Genomic DNA, 12,327 nt, shown 5'->3' on the forward strand with positions numbered 1-12,327 from the left:
GTGTTTGTGTAGTTAAATGCATACAATTTTAATTTAAAATAAAAACTCCCCACTTATGGAGAAAAAAAAAAAAAATTTCCCTAAAAACGTAGAAAAAATTACCAACATTAGCAATTTCACCCCTTTGAAGTGGTCAGACAGATTGGTGCATTTGTGTAGATAAATACAAACAATAATTATTTTAAATAAAACCTCCCCACTTGTAGGGAAAAAATCAAAATTTCCCTAAAAACGTAGAAAAAATTACCAACATTAGCAATTTTACCTCTTTGAAGTGGTCAGACAGATTTGTGGTATATGGCGCATTTGTGTAGATAAATACAAAGAATTATTTTTTGAAATAAAAACTCTCCACTTTTAGAGGAAAAAATATTTTCCCTAAAAATATACAAAATGTAAATCAACTTTACCACAGTGTAAGTGCCGAGCGCAGCGAGGCCATAGTCCTTCTACATGCTATACCAAAATAAAACCAGCCGAGCGCATCGAGGCATCCGACAAGTAACCTGGCAGGGTTACTTAAAGGAAAGAAATTTGAGCGAAGCGAGGCATTACGTATCATAATTATCAATATCAATAAATAAAAACTACGGGAAAAATCCCGTTTGAGAAGTGGAAAGCCGAGCGAAGCGAGGCAAAACAACCTAAACCATCATTCCAAAACCTAGAGAGCCGAGCGGAGCGAGGCAAAACTACTGAAACCAACATCCGAAAACCCGAAGAGCCGAGCGAAGCGAGGCTAAAGTACAATTAGCAGCAAGTGCCTATGTAACTGCAGAGCCGAGCGAAGCGAGGCAAAACAACCGAGACTACCATTCCGAGACCTGGAGAGGAGCCGAGCGAAGTGAGGCTAAACTACTTTAATCACCAACTGCCTGTTTAACTGTAGGGCCGAGCGCAGCGAGGCAAAACAATCCAAACCATCCTACCACAAACATTGAAGAGCCGAGCGCAGCGAGGCAAAACATTTCAAAACATCATACCACAACCACTGAAGAGCCGAGCGCAGCGAGGCAATCCAACTTAAGTATTTATAACCTTACCGTAAAAGAGGAGCCGAGCGAAGTGAGGCAAAACAATCCGAACCACCATACTGCAAACCCTGGAGAGCCGAGCGAAGCGAGGCAAAACTACTCAAACCCTCGTCAACACAACTATATAACCTGAGAGCCGATTGTAACTAAGAAATAACTTCAAAGACAAAGTTTGGCCGTGTTCATAGTTCCATACGTGTGCAACCAATTATGAATTAAATTTAAGTAAAACATAGTTCTATAATGTTAAAAAATGCACTTTATCCTACTTACTGTGTCTTAAACAGCAAACCCACATAAGAAACTAAAGAATAAAAAAAGCCTGTAAATTTCGTTGCTATGAAAAAGTTTATTTTCAGGACAAAGTAAACTAATAATAGAGACGCTAGAAAAACGCGCGAATGGAGGTGACTCAGCTAATTTATGAGGTGTTAAAGAACCCAATATTTGTACACAAAACGATGTCATCTCGATACTAGGTAAAGTTTACGAAACCGAAAAATGTCCGTATTTGTGTGAGACAATCCGTAATTCATAATGAAAAAAGTTTTCAAGGTATTATTAACATTCCTGTGGAGTTTTTTCATGTACTTAAACCCAAATTCAAGAAATAAAAAAGAAATTGAATGAATAAAAAAGAAAGACAAAGTGTAAGTTTGGGCTCGTTTATAGTTCCATAATACCTATGCAACCAATTATGGATTAAAATTTAAGTAAAGAATAGTTCTATAATGTTAAAAAAACGCACTTTATCCTACTTACTGTGTCTTTTAAACAGCAAACCCACATAAGAAATGAATGAATCAAAAAAAGCCTGTAAATTTCGTTTCTATGAAAAAGTTTCTCTTCAGGACAGAGTAAATAAATAATCGAGAAGCTAGAAAAACGCGCAAATGTAGGTGACTCATATTTTTTATGAGGTGTTAAAGAACCCAAAATTTGTACACAAAACTATGTCGGCTCGATAAGTTAACGTAAGTAAGTAAGTAAAGTTTACGAAACAATAATACAATGACCAGTTTCTCTACCGTATTTTTGTGAGACGAGAGAGAGTAATTCACAATGAAAATAGTTTTCAAGGCAAATATTAACATTCCTGTGGAGTTTTTTCTGTGTAAAGCCATGCCAGAAATATCCGTTGTATTATGGCAAAGTCAATACCATTTAAAGGGAAAACTAAACCCCATAAAATATTCGATATGTTTTAGTCAAGTGAATAACCGTATCTCACCAAAATTCATACTGAAAACCGTATCCCACCTAAAACAAAAATCATCAGTACGCCTGTTATAGTGAAAATCATAGTGAAAACAGTTTTAAGGCATAAAAAAACGCAAGAATGATTTGCTACGGTATATTCAAGTCAATACCCTGCTGAAACTGAAAATCATACTGAAAACTGTTTCCCACGTCAAACCAAATCGTCAGTACCCCTTTAATAAGAAAAAATCATAGTGAACACAGTATTTAAGGCGTAACAAAACGCAAGAAAGATTTGCTACGGTATATTCAAGTCAATACCCTGCTGAAACCGAAATTCATACTGAAAACTGTCTCCCACCTAAACCAAAAGCATCAAAGCACCGCGCGGCTGCTTGCAGCCCGCGCCACAACGCAACCTCTAGTTATAATATATATAGCTGGATTACCACTGACTGATTCATTGACATGATTGTTCTCCCAGAAGGAGCCATTTTTTGATATGAAAATGTTTTAGGGAAATGTACAGGGTGCTCAAGTGAGTAGAGAAAAAATCCGAAATTTTAAAAAAAGTTGTAAAAAAAAAAAATTTTTTTTGCTCCTCTTTTTTGGTGACCATACATTTTTTCATATTTCGAGGGTGTATTTAGAGTGTCTGACAGATTATAAAAAAAATATAAAAAAATAAAAAAACAAAATGGCGGCCGAGTTGCAGTCAAGTAAAGTTTAGGGCGTGTCAGACCCGACTTGAGGTGAATTGATCTCCCGGAAGGGGGGGAGGTGGGGGGATGCTGTTTTTTGTAAACGGTGAGGCACATGATGAAATTTAACGGAAAATTCCAAAAAATGATTTTTTTTTAATTGCGGGGGGAGGGGAGATTTTTTTATAAAAACGTGTTTTTTCGGGGATTTTCAAAGCGTTTTTTTATTGTGTTCGAGGCATTTGACAGGTTTGACTTGTATGGAGCGGTTGTGTAGTTTGATGAGTAGAGTTGCCATGTGAAAGAATTTTCCCCATTTTTAGGGTAAAAATTCGAGATTTTCCCCAAAAACATGAAAAGTAGAAATGGCCACTTTTGATTTTAAAATTTGATGCAGTTTTGTCGGAAAGACCCGTACTAATGACATTTGACCATTTTTATTACTTTCGACTGGCAACCCTGCGCGATAGGCGAGATTATATTTTTTCCGATTTTTTTACGTCGACCCAACTTGAGGTGAATTGATCTCCCAGAAGGGAGGCAGGTGGGGTGATGATTTTTTTTGTACATGATCAGTTGTATGGTGCAGTTTATGGGAAAATTCCGAAAAGTTGAAAAAACAAAATGGCGGACTGCTTTGGCGGCCATTTTGTAAAAGTGACTTTTTTTCACGATTTTTGATTGGTTTTTTCACATGTTTAGAGTGGTTGGGGAGATTTGTCTTGTATGGCGCATTTGTGTAGTTTGTTGGGTAGACTATACCAGGTAAATAAAAATTCCCCATTTTTAGGGTACATTTTGAGATTTTCCCCAAAAACATAAAAAATAGAAATAACCGTTTTGGATTTTAAAAAATGATGCGGTTTAGTCAGAAAGGCTCATACTAATGACATTTGACTATTTTTATTACTTTCGGCTGGCAACCCTGAGAAATACGGGAGATTATATTTTTGAAAAAGTTCGACGTCGATTCAAGTTGAGGTGAATTGATCTCCCAGAAGGGGAGGAGGTGGGGTGATGTTTTTCTTTGTACATGGTTGGATATATGGTGAAATTCATGGGAAAATTCCGAAAACTGCAAAAATCAAAATGGCGGATGAAGTGGCAGCCATTTTCTAAAAGAGAAATTTTACATGTTTTAAGGCTATTTCACCTGTATTGAGGGGTCTGACAGTTTTGACTTGTAGAGCGCGTTTGTGTAAGTGAATGCATTTAGTTTGCTTATGAAATAAAAACTCCCCATTTTTAGGGAAAAAAACAAAATTTCCCTAAAAACATGGGAAATTTTACATAAATATGCAATTTCATCGTTTTGTGATGGTCTGAGGGGATTCAAATGTATGGCGCGTTTGTGTAGTTAAATGCATAAATTTTTAATTTATAATAAAAGCTCCCCACTAATTGGAAAAAAAAACAAAATTTCCCTAACAACATGGGATAATTTACATAAATATGCAATTTTGTCGTTTTGTGATGGTCTGAGGGGTTTCGAATGTATGGTGTGTTTGTGTAGTTAAATGCAAACAATTTAAATTTAAAATAAAAACTCCCCACTTGTCGGGAATAAATCAAAATTTCCCTAAAAACGTATAAAAAATTACCAACATTAGCAATTTCACCCCGTTGAAGTGGTCAGACAGATTTATAGTATATGGCGCATTTGTGTAGATAAATACAAACAATAATTATTTAAAATAAAAACTTCCCACTTTTAAGGAAAAAAATGAAAATTTCCCTAAAAACGTAGAAAAAATTACCAACATTAGCAATTTCACCCCTTTGAAGTGGTCAGAAAGATTTGTGGTATATGGCGCATTTGTGAAGATAAATACAAACAATAATTATTTAAAATAAAAACTCCCCACTTTTAAGGAAAAAAATGAAACTTTCCCTAAAAACGTACAAAAAATTACCAACATTAGCAATGTCACCCCTTTGAAGTGGTCAGACAGATTTGTGGTATATGGCGCATTTGTGTAGATAAATACAAACAATAATTATTTAAAATAAAAACTCCCCACTTGTAGGGAAAAAATGAAAATTTCCCTAAAACGTATAAAAAATTGCCAACATTAGCAATTTCACCTCTTTGAAGTGGTCGGACAGATTAATCGTATATGGTGTATTTGTGAAGATAAATACAAACAATTTTTTTTTTAAATAAAAACTCCCTACTTTTAAGGGGAAAAATATTTTCCCTATAAACATACAAAATGTACTTAAATCAACTTTACCACAGATTAAGTGCCGAGCGCAGCGATGCCATAGTCCTCCTACAAGCTATACCAAAATAAAACCAGCCGAGCGCAGCGAGGCATCCGATCGACAAGTAACCCTGCCATAAAGAAAAGAAATCCGAGCGAAGCGAGGCATTACGTATCATAATTATTTTTATCAATAAAGAAAAACTACGGGAAAAGTCCCGTTTAAGAAGTGGAAAGCCGAGCGAAGCGAGGCAAAACAACCTAAACCATCAATTCAAAACCTAGAGGGCCGAGCGGAGCGAGGCAAAACTACTGAAATAAATATCCGGAACCCGATGAGCCGAGCGAAGCGAGGCTAAAGCGCAATAAACAGCAAGTGCCTATGTAACTGCAAAGCCGAACGAAGCGAGGAAAAACAACCGAAATTATCATTCCGAGACCTAGAGAGGAGCCGAGCGAAGCAAGGCTAAACTACTTTAATCACCAACTGCCAGTTTGACTGGAGAGCCGAGCGCAGCGAGGCAAAACAATCCAAACCATCATACCTCAAACCTTGGTGAGCCGAGCGCAGCGAGGCAAAACATTTCAAAACATCATACCACAACCACTGAAGAGCCGAGCGCAGCGAGGCAATACAACTTAAGTATAACCTTACCGTAAAAGAGGAGCCGAGCGAAGCGAGGCAAAACAATGCGAACCACCATACTTCAAACCCTGGAGAGCCGAGCGAAGCGAGGCAACACTACTCAAACCCTCGTCAACACAACTATATAACCTGAGAGCCGATTGTGACTAAGAAATATCTTGAATGAATAAAAAAAAGACAAAGTGTATGTTTGGGCGTTTATAGGTCCAATTATGGATTAAATTGAAGTAAAACATAGTTCTGTAAAAATTGTCTCAAACAGCAAACCCACGTAAGAAATTAATGAATAAAAAAAAAGCCTGTGTATTTCTTTTCTATGAAAAAGTTTCTCTTCAGGACAGAGTAAACTAATAATCGAGATGCTAGAAAAACGCGCGAATGGGGGTGACTCAGACTTATGAGGTATTAAAAAACCCAATATTTGTACACAAAACGATGTCGGCTCGATACTAGGTAAAGTTTACGAAACCAATTTTTTTTCATATAGATTAGTTTCTCTACCGTATTTGTGTGAGACAATCCGTAACAGGAACCAATTTTTTTGAGTACGAGTACGGGATGGAGTGTTGGGATATGGTCCGAATATTTGGATGCGTCTTTGACTTGAACACCAGAAAGATCCGCTACGTCATTGTAAAGTATACCTACCTGAATTTTCCTACTGGTATTTTTAAGGCGAAATGAACCACAAAATACCACTAAAGTAATTATAATAGCAACATTTCATAATAAGAAAATCATAAGCATAAAACCATAAGTATTCTTCACTCAAATTTGAATACAAAGGAAAACGCCAGAAATTTGGTATATTATAAGTAAAGCCAGCTGACCGATTATTATACTTAGGGCCTGTTTCACAATCTCTGGATAATGGCTACCTATCGGTTAAAAGACATGCTGTCACTGTCAAAAACATTATGACAGAGTGAAGAGAATGTATTTTAACCGACAGGTAGCCATTATCCAGACATTGTGAAACAGGCCCTTAAAAAACTGTTTTGAAAACAAAAACAAAAGCATCAATACCGACATGATATCGAAATTCATAATGAAAATAGTTTTTAAGGCCTAACAAAACGCAAGAAAGATTTGCTACAGTATGTTCAAATCAATACCCTGCTGAAACCAATATTCATACTGAAAACGTATAACTACCTAAAACAAAATCATCAGTAGGTACCCCTTTAATATAGAAATTCATAGTGAAAACAGTTTTGAAGGCATAACAAAACGCAAGAAAGATTTGCTACGGTATGTTCAAGTCAATACCCTGCTGAAAATGAAATTCATACTGAAAACTGTTTCCCACGTCAAACAAAATCGTTAGTACCCCTTTTATTTAAAAAAATCATAGTGAACACCGTTTTTAAGGCGTAACAAAACGCAAGAAAGATTTGCTACGGTATATTTAAGCCAATACCCTGCTGAAATGGAAATTCATACTGAAAACAGACACCCACCTAAACCGAAAGCATCAAAGCACCGCGCGGCTGCTTGCAGCCCGCGCCACAACGCAACCTCTAGTTTTAAAATATCCCTTATACACCTGGAGTGCGGGACTTCTCCAGGGTTGGTCGTTAACGACGGAGATACTCCCCCGCCTCCTACCCTTGCGAGTAGGAGCCTGACGCCACGCTAGACCCGTAGGTACCACAACGCCAGTAACTTGAGGATTTTTATTGAGGTTTTCTCCTCTTGAGCCGGCCGATTAAGGCAAGCTCCCTGGTCCCAGGCCGCGAGACATGACCACGTCACCTTGGGATAACAGGTTTGCCGGCGGTGACTTGTAGAAAAGCCTGTCTAGCAGCCTGTGAATTCACAGACCTAAGACCCGCCGCCCGTGGTTTTTGAAGAGGTTGTCTCCTCGTGGCCCCTATCACGAACTGTGAGAGCGGCCCCCGTTCCTCGGAAATATCCAAGGGATACGGGTTGCCCGGAAACTAATCAAATAGCACCGCGCACGGGCGTTTCCGCCTCCACCTTGGATTTTTTACAGAGGTTTTCTCCTCGCAGCCCCTCCCACACAAGGAGAGCGGCCCCCGACCTTATGATGTCCCACCACAGTACATCCAGGGTTACGGGTGGCGTAAGCAAAAGCATGCCCGTGGCTGGGCACGCTAGCCGCCCATGGGTTCCTCTTGGTTTCACCGTATCAGTCGAGTTAAAGCGGCAGACTCGACAGTTACAGCTACTCAGCCCCCCCGGCACGACAAGCCGAGAACCCTTCGGGGGGGAACCTAACCTAACCTAACCTTTTTTTTTTTTTTTTTTTTTACGTGGGGAAATGCCTAACGCATACCCAGCCGCTCGGGGAAGCGACTGGGTTATGTCGGGCTTGCACCGACTAAAACCCCACGGTGGACTCCATCGCGCTTTTTGGAGGCGTCCCGGGAACCGCCTTGTGGCATACTACCGGTAGCCTCCGCGCAACCTAACCTAACCTAACCTAACCTAACCTAACCTAACCTAACCTAACCTAACCTAACCTAACCTAACCTAACCTTTTTTTTTTTTTTTTTTTTTACGAGGGGGAAATCTTCAGAAAGATTCCCGCCGACCTCGGGGGAGGAAGGCGGGATATGTGGGATTTTTACCCACTAAAACCCCCTCGGTGGCCACCATCAGTGCAGGTAGGTGCTCCGGGATCTCCAGGGGAACGCACCGGAGTCACCTCGCACTGTGCCGCAGCTCTTCTCCGGGAGACTCAAGGTCTCCCAACTCCTTCGCAGCCTGCGCGGCTGTACATGGCCACATGCACAGCCGCTCTTCCCGGGGCCGCTATTATGCGGCGGCTCGGACCCCCGTCCTCACCGCGCACAGCCCCTACCCTCCTTTTGGTCGCCTTCTACGACGGGCAGGAGATACCGTAGCCTTATTCTTACTCCCGGGCTACAGGGACGCGACGGGCTCACCTGGCCTGAGCCCTTCGCCGTCGCCTCCGAGCTGGATCGGCCCTCTCCCGATCTCGCTCTGCGGCCTCTTTCTGGACCATGACGGTCTCACAGAACGAGACCACGGCCTTCCAACACTCCTTGCCTCGAGTCATGGCTGCCACCACTGAGGGCAGTGACAGATCCGGCCCGATCCTGTTAGACAGGATCTGCCTTTCGGACTCCCACGCTGGGCACACTGCAAGTGTGTGCTGCGCGGAGTCCAGGCTGCCTTCACAGTGGTGACACGACGGTGCAACCTCACGCCCTATCCGGTGCAGGTACTCACCGAAGCAACCGTGCCCGGTCAGCACCTGCGTCAGACGATACGTGAGGTTGCCCGGTCGTTGCATCCATGCGTCGAAGCACGGAAGTACGGCTGCGACAGCTCGCTGCCGACAACTTCTCGGCTCCTCCAACCGCTCCCGCCAGTGCTCCAGAGCGACCTGGTGCTCGTATCGCCGGACGGCTGATGCCGGCTCCGCATCGGCAACTTCCACATTGTGTAGTCGCTGGTACACTCGAGCGTCCATTTCCGCCAAGATGTCGAGTGGCGGAAAGCGACCCAACAAAGTCGCCGCATCGTACGATATCGTGCGATATCCGCGAACAACGCGGATGGCCATCTTACGTTGGACGCTGTTGAGCAGTGCTCGGTTGCGTCGGACACCCGTCAGTCTCTTCGACCAGACAGGTGCTCCGTAGAGGGCCATGGATCGCACGACTCCCGTATAGAGGCGGCGGACTCCTTCGCAAGGACCCCCCAGATTCGGAAGCAGCCCGTGCAAAGCACCAGCTACTTTTTGTATCCGGGGGGCTAACCTTTTGAAGTGTTCCTCGAATGACCAGCGACTATCCAGGACTAGGCCGAGGTAGCGCATATGCCGTCCTATGGCGATACGAGCATCACCAACTTGCACCGCTAGGTCAGGTGGTTCCCTGCTCCTAGGCAGTTTGTGGAACCACAACGCCTCGGTCTTGTGGGGCGCTGTTTTGAGACCCAGCTGGTGGATCTTGCCAATCACTCTGGCCACAGCATCTTCCGCCCTTGGTATAGCCTCCTCGAAGGAGGCCCCGTTAGCAACTACCAGTGTGTCGTCGGCGTAACACACTGTGCTAACACCATCTGGGAGCTCAACTCGCAGGACCGCATCGTATGCTAAGTTCCACAGAAGAGGGCCCAACACCGACCCCTGTGGAACTCCGCAACTGACATCCCTCCGCGATAACATACCCTCTCTACCCGGGTACTTGATATACCTGTTCGACAGGTATGACCCGACTATTCGCTGCAGGTAGGAAGGCAATTGGTGGTACACAAGAGCCTCCCTAATGGTTCCCCAAGGGATGGAGTTGAACGCATTAACTATGTCTAGGCTAATAGCCAGCGCAACTCCCCCTTGGTTCACAGCCTGCTCCGACAGTGAGCGAACGCGAAGTATCGCATCCACTGTCGATCGCGCAATCCGAAAGCCGTACTGACTATCCGAAAGGTCGGGACCATCCCGTCTCAGGTGTGCCTGGATGCGATCGGCGATGACTCGCTCAAAGAGCTTGCCAGCCTCGTCCAGCAGACAGATGGGTCGGTACGCAGAGGGAGAGTCTGCGGGCCTGCCTTCTTTCTTCAGGAGCACCAGCGTGGCCTCCTTCCAGTCGGTGGGGAACTCGCCGTCACTCAGGCAGCGGTTCAGCATATAGATGAACTGTCTGAATAAACCAGCCCTGAGCGCCAGCACCCACACACGTCCTGGTATGCCATCGGGGCCGGGAGCGGTGTTCCGCGCTCCGAGACGCCTGACTGCTCGTTCCAGCTCCGGATCCTTCACTCCTAGCTCGTCAGACCACGTGGTCGGGTCTAACGGGAGAGGGTCTTGTTGACCTTCCTGGGCCCTGGGAAACAGTGTGCTGACCACCGTCTCTACCAGAGCGGGTTCCAGGGTTTCGGTCAACGGAGGGACCCACGGACGCAGCCTGCCCAGTACTGATTTGTACGGTCGGCCCCATGGATCCCTGTTGAGACCCTCCAGGAGCTCTTTCCAGGACCGAGCCTTCGCGTCTGCAATCGCGAAACGAAGCGCGTTTTTGGCCTCCCGATAGGCGTCATAGGCGGTACTCTTTTCGGCCTCCGTTGCCTGGCGTCTTCTCCGTGCTCGGGTGTACTGGCGTCGACTGCGGAGACAAACCGCGTGCAGCTGCGCAATTTCCTCTGACCACCAGTACGCCCCTCTGCGCGTGGATGGCTTGGCCCGGGGCATCGACGCGTCACAGATGAACGTCATCGTTTCCCGGAACCAATTGGCCTCCTCTTCTACGCTGACGCCTTCGGCCGGTCTTCCCGCCCATGACGCTACCGTTGCAGCAGCAACTAGGCTATCCCGGTCCAGCGATTTTAGTGCCCAGCGGCGTTGTGCAGTGTCCGTGCGGATGGTATGGCCAGCTGGCCGGAGGTTCACCTCAAACACGACGTGTCGATGGTCCGACAGGGTTACCATCTCCTCAGCCACCCTCCATCCAGACACAAGACGTGCAGCAGGAGGAGTTGCCCATGAAAGATCCACGATCGACTCCCCCTGCCACCGCACGCACGTGGGCACGGACCCCCGGTTCAATAGCCGTAGGTCGAGCCCAGCAGCCCATTCCAGCACTGAGTCTCCCTTAGCGTCGTCTGCCTCCCCGCCCCAGGCTCTAGAGTGGGCGTTGAAATCGCCCAGGACAAGCACGGGGCGAGGCAAGCATCTGCGAACACACAGCGCTACCGCATCCAGATGAGACTCATACTCTGCACGGGGACTGTTGGGGGACAGGTAGCAGCCCACTACCGCCATAGGGCCCAGCTGAACCGCCACAAAGCGCAAGCCTCGCTCGAGGAGAGTGCACGGGGGGTCACCCGATCCACCGCACCAATAAACGGCGACGAATCCTCCGGTATCGCCGAACCATCGGGGGTGATTTGGCACTCGGTAAGGATCCGACGCGACTGCCATGGCAACCGAACGCTCCGCCAGAGTATGCAGGAACAAGTCCTGTGACTCTCGGCAGTGATTCAGGTTGCCTTGCAACAAGTTTATGGCTGCGAATGGGAAACCTCCATTGCCTCCCTCGGGCCCGTGTTGCCCGTTGGAACCGGCAAGCTGGCTGGGACCGGTTCATCGGCTCGTGGGTTGGCAGGCAAGGCCTGCGGCTTCTTTTTACGGCCCTTTGGAGGAGTGCACCTCTTGCTGCCCAGCCGGTGGTCTGATGGCCTACCGAGGTCGGCACAAAGAGGGCATTTCGGCCTATCCGCCCTGCACTGGCTTGCGCGATGACCGGTCTCCCCACAAGTGTAGCACCTGTCGCTTCTGTCAACAGAGTTGGGGCACTGGCGGCGGACGTGGCCAGTCTCGAGGCAGCGGTAGCACTGCATTGGTCTGGCCGCCAGGACCTCAACTCTCGCCGATGCCCACCCCACGCGGATGCGCTTCGCTGCTGCCAGCTTGCGCACCGCAGAGAGCGGACACCGGACCCACGCCGAATTCAAACCCGACCGTGCTTGTCGGATCTCGCCCACCTTGATGTCGGCAGCCTGGCACTCTCCCGCATTCGCAATCGCCGCGGCCAACTGAACAGGCGAGA

This window comes from Plutella xylostella, chromosome 13, assembly GCF_932276165.1.
Source record: "Plutella xylostella chromosome 13, ilPluXylo3.1, whole genome shotgun sequence".
NCBI classification, from domain to species: Eukaryota; Metazoa; Arthropoda; class Insecta; order Lepidoptera; family Plutellidae; genus Plutella; species Plutella xylostella.